Source organism: Rattus norvegicus, chromosome 13 (assembly GCF_021556685.1).
Source record: "Rattus norvegicus strain SHRSP/BbbUtx chromosome 13, alternate assembly SHRSP_T2T, whole genome shotgun sequence".
NCBI classification, from domain to species: Eukaryota; Metazoa; Chordata; class Mammalia; order Rodentia; family Muridae; genus Rattus; species Rattus norvegicus.
In genome coordinates this window covers 105,657,567-105,665,619 of record NC_141546.1, presented here as the reverse complement: position 1 = coordinate 105,665,619, position 8,053 = coordinate 105,657,567, and the positions used below count along the sequence as shown (strand labels likewise).

The 8,053-nt window shown below is 48.8% G+C and overlaps 1 long non-coding RNA gene across 4 annotated transcripts; it reads left to right on the top strand.

Annotated features, from left to right (window-relative positions):
- Positions 1–1,166: 1,166 nt before the first annotated feature.
- LOC148001886 (uncharacterized) lies at positions 1,167–7,848 on the top strand. Of its 4 annotated transcripts, XR_015636284.1 has the most exons (4): positions 1,167–1,641; positions 1,986–2,057; positions 2,155–2,400; positions 5,232–6,668. It is a non-coding gene; the product is annotated as an uncharacterized LOC148001886 (long non-coding RNA). The 4 variants fall into 4 exon arrangements; XR_015636282.1 differs by lacking the exon at positions 5,232–6,668 and having other exon boundaries at positions 2,155–5,172; XR_015636285.1 differs by lacking the exon at positions 5,232–6,668 and having other exon boundaries at positions 1,249–1,641; positions 1,983–2,057; positions 2,155–4,485.
- The last annotated feature ends 205 nt before the right edge of the window (positions 7,849–8,053 follow it).

The window sequence follows — 8,053 nt, the reverse complement described above, 5'->3', positions numbered from 1 at the left end:
GATGGTCCTCTTTGGTTGGGTATTTACAATCTAATAGAAAATTTCTCATCCAAGAACATTCACAGATAATCCTGAAAAGTGAGAACGGGAATGAAAATCTCTCGTGCTAGAAACTTTAGTCAGGAGACCAGAACTCGTATTTCTCCTTCTGGGATTATTTTATACATGTAATCTCATATCAGGATTGCAAAAAACAAAAACAACGACAAAACCCACCACCCAGTAGTGAGGATTAGGGTATAGGCTCTGAGCCTTAACCTTCTCAATCCAACCACGTGGGACTGGGTCTTCTCACTGTAGAATCAAAGCCAACCCTGTGAGATCCCTGGAACCAGCAATTTACCTCAGAAGGCCCAGTCAAAACTGGCACAGGCTAGACCCCAAGTCCTTGTGGCAAAAGAACTCAAGCAATGGGCTCTTGGTAAAGCTGGCTTGCTTCTCTGTCATTATATATATATATATATATATATATATATATAAAACATATATATGTGTGTGTGTGTCTGTGTGTGCATACACAGACACACACCCACATAGATATGCATACACACACTCATAGGCACATACACAAACAGACACACACATACACATGCTCACATACAAATACAGATACACACAGCACACCCAGACACACACCCACATAGACATGCATACACACACAGACACATATACATACAGACACACACATACACATGCTCACATACAAATACAGATACACACAGACACACACAGACACACACCCACATAGACATGCATACACACAGAGACACACACACACACATACACACACACACACAAATACAGATACGTACACAGATACAGACACACACCCACATAGACATGCATACACACATAGACACACACACACACACACACACACATGCTCACATACAAATACAGATACGTACACAGATACAGACATATACCCACGAGCCCTCTAGAGCACCTCCATGGTGTCCAGCATGCCCTCCCAGCTCTTTGTCTCTGACTATAATGTCCCTCCATTCCAGCAACCACTGGGAGGTGGCCCGCTTCATGCCTTGCGTCCTTGTGGTCAGGGATCAGGCTGAGTACAGTGATGGGGTGCTAATCACAGCACGTGGAGGGCTAAGCAGGTAAACCTCAAGTCCAAGGCTGGCAAAGGCTGCAGAGCAAACCCTGCCTCCAAGACAAACAGGACCAGGACACAGCTCCCCAGGGTCAGCGTTCCGCATCCAAGACCAGAAAAACAGAACCTTCTGGTTCTGTCACCCAGGGATGTGTTTGCTTTCCTTCCAGGCGTGCGTGTGTAGGCCCGCTGCGGGATCCCATGTCTACATGCCAAGGGACGTGGAGCAGGATTCTGCCGAGGCCAAGGCAAGCTGCCGTCCTGACTCTGTGCTCTCTGCCACCAGCCCAGTCCAATGCCCTTCCCTCCTGGACTAAGCTGGACTAAGATGTGGGCTTCCCACCTCTGTATGGGCTTTGCCAACAGTTCCAACCTGGGAACCTGGACAGGTGTGCTGCCTGTAGATCGTGCTGGTGACAGTCACCACGCCCTGATGACGATTCACAAGCTCCCAGGGTCTGTTGGGTGACTCTGCCTTGGGAAACCGTGCAGTGCAGAGCCCGGGCTAGAGCCATATCACAGCATGCTTACTGGTGAGTCAGACCTGGCAAACGTTGCCTTCCCACCACCGAGGCTGGGGACACAGCTTCCTCAGCACCGATGGCTCCTACCGCTTGGCACCTGCTGGCTGCTCTGTGGGTTGGCTTATGCTTTTGGCCAGTAGGCAGGTTAGAGAGCAACATGCTCCATGTCCACAGTGATGGAATATCCTTGCTCAAACCCTGCATGCCTGGTGACCAAGTGCTTGGGTGAGGGATGGGTCAATGCAGCCATCTTTCTGTGCTGTCCAGAGACCTGCTGTCCCAGGACATCAGAGGAGCAAGGCTGGCTGTGCCCTATGTAAATCTGGGATTTAACTCTTTCTTCCCACAAGCAGGATGAGGACCTCCAGAGAGGAGCAGGCTTGGGAGCCCACCGATGGCCAGTACCAAGTTGCCCTCCACACACGGTATGAGAGCTTTTATGAAATGGTTCATTTCTTCTCTCATGCACCATCTATGACCCATCCATGGAATCCACTCAGTGTCTTGATCTAACTCTCTTAGCCTCCAGAAGTGCAGAAGTCCTATTGTTTCTAAGCCATTCGGCCTCTGAATGGATTGAGACAGTGGAAGATAAGAAACCATGACAAGGTATTCTGAAATCTGGGATATCCTCTGTAGCCACTGGTTACACCAGTGCCTACGATAATTCGGTTGGGCAGAGCAGTGTGCACCGGACACTGTCTCCATGTGGTGAATCCCCCTAGGACACTAGAGACTGTGTTCTCTGCACCTCTGAGGACTGTTCAGGTATGTTCCTATGTCCATCTGTGTACAGAAATCTCTGGCCTGTTCAAGCGAAGGGGAGTGGGAGCAACCAGAGAGAGGGAAGTGTGACTGCTGCTTTGGCCTGCTGCTACCCAGAGCCTGAAGAGGGCTCAGGGCTCAACTAGTAAGCAAGGTGTAGAGAAGCTTCCAGTGGGCGAAAGCTTCGGGAGAGCTCTCTCTTCCCCAGGAAGTGTTACAGCCCTTCGGAGACAGATGCTCTCAGGCGATGGAGTAATTCTCACACACCTTACTCCTTCTGGACAGGGTCTTGTATACATTTTGGGGATGGGTTGGGGTCTAGAGGTGGATGCTTTCTATTGTCCTGGTCTGAGATGTTAGGGATGCCTCATCGGCATGTGGAGGGACTTGGGCGTGCTGCCCCTATGTGACTGATGGTCACGATCCTCTTCATGGGGTGAGGGGTATGGTCACCTGACAGGGGCCTGGTCAGAAGCAGGTGAAGATCCTGTAATCCTTCCAGAGGTTCCAGGGCTTCTAACCCACTCAGCCTTACCAAGTTTCCTGGCACGGTCCACTGCCCCAAATACCTAACTATCGCTATTTTGGTTCTGACCTGGATGGAGACAGGACAGAATCCAGGGTGAGGTGCATGGCTTTCTTGCAGGCAGTCCTGGTTTCCCCACTGTTTGGTGGGATGCACTGGCAGTTCTAGATTTCAGCCTCTTCATTGTTGGCCTTTGCAGAAATGTCTCATTTGGGAGGGATTTAGGATCTGCTCAGACTGACAACTGAGTCCAAGCGTAAGATTGCCCACACAGTCTGCACAAGAGATTAGATTAGAAGAGGCAGAGTGGGTGGCAAAGTGAGGGTGTGCCTGTGTGTGTGTGCACATATGTGTGTGCATATGTATGCAGGTGTGCATGCATGTGGGTGTGCGTGCATGTGTATATAGGTATGTGTATGTGTGCATGCATGTGTGCATGCATGTGTGCATGTATATGTGTGTGTACATGGGTGTGTGCATAGGTATATCTGTGTGCATGCAAGTGTATATAGGTATGTGTATGTGTGCATGCATGTGTGCATGTGTACATGTATATGTGTGAGTGCATGCATGTGTGTATATGTATGTGTGTGCATGCATGTATATATAGTATGGGTTTGTGCATGCGTGTGTGTATGTATGTATGTATACAGGTGTGCATTTGTGTGTGCATATATGTGTGTGTACATGTGTGTGTGCGTGTATGCTTTGACTTTCCCATTTGGCCTTATTTTTCTGGAGAAGATGGTGGGAGTCATGGTTAAACACTGAGCTACCCTAAATTTCTTTCTTATTTTGTGCCTTATTTTTTTGCTTTTGTCTACTCTGCTTTTCCATTTAATCCTAGCTGTGACTTCAGCATTTCTGATCTTTAATTTAAATCTTGTACTGGGCCTCAGGGATCAATGGCCAGTTGTTTTGGGGAGACCAGAGGGCTAACCTGCAAGTTCTCCTTGTTGCCATGGTTCAGAGCAATGATTAAATGAAAGGAGAGGAAAAACAGAGAGATGAAAGCAAAATAAGGAAGGCGAACTACCCCTGAGGGTGAGAGCACCTGAGAGCTGGTCCCACCACTTGTCTGTCATGAGGTGATGTGGGTGAGGGAATGATGCCCTCCCCGCCTCACCCTGAGCCACCTTTAGTAGTTGGGAAATCTACCCTTAAGTTCAAAAGAGCAAGCTTGTGAGCTGGCCCCGCCCCCTGACGATGGCAGCATTGAGTGTGGCCTAGCTATCCTTGTGTGTTGACAAGGGGAGAGCCTGCGGGCTGACCAGCTCAGCTACTTACCACTAAAACCCAGATCCAGGGCTTTGAGTTGCCCCGCCTCCCCCAAAGTCTACACTATCTTCAAACTGTTAGAGCAGGTCAAAGGCCTAGTCCTACTCACCCAAAGCTGCAGGATCTCCATGACACAGGGTAACACAGGATAACTGGGAGGAGACCCCGCGAGGATCCAATATTAACAGTGTGACAGAGATCTCAAACCAGGCCAAAGAGCCATGGCAATGAATGTTCGCAAGTGTAGAGGTGTGGACCGTGTGTGTGTGTGCAAGAGAAGACAGAGAGAGAGAGAAAGAGAGAGAGAGAGAGACAGACAGACAGACAGATAGACAGACAGACAGACACAGACAGAGAGAGAGAGAAAGAGAGAGAGAGAGAAAGAGAGAGACAGACAGAGATAGAGATAGAGGTAGAGATAGAGATAGAGAGAGAGACAGACAGACAGACAGACAGACACAGACAGAGAGAGAGAGAGAGAAAGAGAGAGACAGATAGAGATAGAGATAGATAGATAGATAGATAGATAGAGAGAGAGAGAGAGAGAGATAGAGAGAGAGAGAGAGAGAGAGAGATATGTTTCTATGCTTTTATTTTCTTTTGGGACTGGGAGGTAACAAAGGGCTGGGGTGCCTGATGCGAAACTCACAAAGAATAAAAAGTTGAAAATAAGGGTGTAGATGACGGTCGTAGCTTTGCCACACTTCACAGTTAACAGCAAATGAGGGCATGGGGGAGGCGAATGCTGGCAGTGGCAGCTCAGAGAGCAAGGACTCCGAGTAAAAGCATCACCAGAAGACTGGGGTTCAAGTCTCGTCGCCCACGCGCTGGCTGGCAACCATCGCTAGCTCAGTTTCAGGGGATCCCATGTCCTTGTCTGTCCTCCTTGGGACCAGGCATACAAGTGGTGCATAGACATAATGCAAGCCATAAAAAAAACATAATCATAAAAGTGCTTAATCATAAAACCGAAAAGGAAAAGAAACAGAGCAGATGAGACAACTGGGAAACCGCTGTGTTCTATCTTCAGACACGTGTGAACAGCACATCTCCCAACCTCATCTGGAGAATGGCCACTGGCTCTCCAGGGCCACAAAGGGAATTGCATGGTGACTCAACAGCTACTCCAGTTGTTCCTAGGGCGACCTTCCCAAATGTTATCTTGGACGATAGAATTCCTAGACGATATAGCCCTTGGGCTTTTATTGTCACTGTAAAAACCCACCAGATCAATGTGTCAAGAACAGCCAGGAGGAGATTCTACATCCAGAGAGGAGCCACCTTGACAGACAGAGGCCCTGTGGCACCCATGTCTCGACATCTTGTGTAATTGTGGGGACCAAAAGGGATGAAGGCCTTCTGAACATATCATGAAACTCTAGTTGAATGAAGGGGAGGGCCAGTTCCACAGCGCATGAGCACGATGCGGTGTGAATTTTCCTGGATAAGCTATTTTTCATCACCTCAAACAGAGAGAATGACAGCAGACTGAAGAAATGATGCCATCCAAGTCCGTCTTGGTGATCCAGTGAGTTTAATGGGTTTACTCACAGGGGCACGTGCTGTGCTATCGAGAAGCCCATCCCATCACTAGAGCTACAACACGGGAGTCTCCACTCTCTCAGCTCTATCTTATACAGACGCCAGCATCCCCAGTGCCAAGGCAGCTGTGTGTGTGGGCGCGCACACGCGTGTCTGACTGACTGACTGCCAGTCTATGTGTTGGGAGGTAGATGGATGGCTAGTGTCTTGAGGGAGGGTCTGAGTCTCCCACATTCTCCTAGCACGGGCTGTTACTAGAGTCTGATCTTGGGAGGGTTCCATTGGTAATCACAGCCACTCGGATTTCAACACGGGGAGGACATTTTATGCCCCAGGAGAGCATTCCCTGACACACAGATGCACTGATTAGATTAGCTGCCATGTCTGGAAAACACTGGGCCTTGGAGGAAGGAGAGTTGAACAGTAAGAATCCTTCGGGGTCCAGGTGAAGAACCCAGAGGCCGAATGGGTCCTGACGAGTCTCTCAGGGGCGTGGCATGATGGTTCGTGAGCTTTTTTAATTGTACACTCTCAAATTGAGACTGGCTGAAGGAATATAATATGCAAAGTGAAAAAGCCAGCCATATTGTCGTCTGCTGCTACTGCTAAAACACAATAAACTGAGTGCCCAGGCAGCACAGAAGGAACTTGGACTGTGTGCCCATTCACACCACAGCCTGTGAAGAGCCGGCCTAAACCCCTGCAATCTCTTCCATGCTCCAAGACAAAAGGTCTTGGGAATTCCAGTCAGAACTGAAGTTTTTGTTTGTTGTGGGACGGAGCAAGCTGGCTCTATGTTAATATGACTGGCTCCTCTTAGAAGAAAGCTCAAATCCCTTTCTATCCACGGCATGACTGGCTTGATGCAGCATCCTGCCTGGATCCTCAGTTAAACAAAAGAAAAAATAAAAGACATTTGCCCATTAACCTGGCTTTGCCTGTGCCCTGTGGAAGGTTTCCGAGGGACAGAGAGTAAATAGGAAACCAGGTTCCAGCTCCAGGAAATTCCACTAGAAATCTGGGCCTTCCGGGACCTCACAAAAGCCTCTCGGTAAGCCCAGCAGGATCAGTTGTAAAAAGGAAACCACAGGCCCTTGATGTGTGTTCTCTTTCCCGGCCAGGAGCTGTTTGTGGGAGTTTCTTTGCTGGGAAGCAGGTCACTTCCTCCCAGATGATGAGGGATCCAAACTGGTGGACATTCAGGTTGTTCCCGAGTCATGGCTGTTGTGAATACTTCACAGTGACCACGAGCGGGCTTTGACATGCCCATTCCACTTCCTGTGCGTATAATAATATACCGTGCGTGGGACCTTGTGTTGGTGTTCTGTCTAAGCTCCACCCCCACAGCTACCTGGGAACAGCCAGGTATGCTCCGCCCCACAGTTGCCTGGCAACAGCCAGCTGTGCCTGACACTATAAAAGGGGCTGTTTGCCCTCTCTTACCCTCTCTTACTTCTTACTCTTTGTTCTTCGCTGTTCTTGTCCCCTTCCTCACCCCACCCCCTCCATGTGCTCTTGGCCTTTCTGCTCATTAAACTCTTCTCTCATTAAACCTCTCCACGTGGAACCATGGTGTCTTGGTGTTTTCTGTCTGGGCACGGGCCGAGATTTAAAACCTAACATTGGTGCTGAAACCCGGGATCGAACCAGGAACCCTAACACCATGTGTCATTCCTTGTGCTGCTGTTTACTTTCTTAAGCAACCTCCAGCTGGCCCTCCATAACGGTTGTGTGATGGATGCTCACAGCTGCTGTGTGCACGGTCTCTGCTCTCCACACTGTTGACAGCATTTGCTGTCCCTTGGCTTTCTGGCGTCCTCTGACACTGTGAGGCGGCAGCTCCATGTGGCTTTGGCTTGCCCTTTTCAATTTAGAGCGTGTCCAGTGCCTGTTTTCTTTCATCAGCTTTTTTTTTTTTTTTTTTTTAAATCTCTTCAGGCTTTTGCCGGGCGAGTATGTTTATTTGATGTTTTGTCCTGTGTATGCTGACTCTAGTTGTCATTCAGGTTTTCTGTGAATCTGTAATACTCTAAAATATAAAATCTACCAGAGAGCACCCCACCCCCACCCTCCGGTTTTGAATAAATGAATGGAGATGATCAGGCAATGCTCCCAAGCAAAGAATTACAAGTAGCTTGTGTAGGCATTAAACTCAACAAGTATAAGCCGCACTCAAGTGTGACCTGTGTGGTATAGGCTGGAGAAATAGCTCAGAGGTTAAAAAGTGTTGGTTGCTCTTGAAGAGGACCCAGGTTCCCAGGACCCAAGCTGTTCATAACTGTCTATAACTCTAGTTCTAAGGGATCAGAT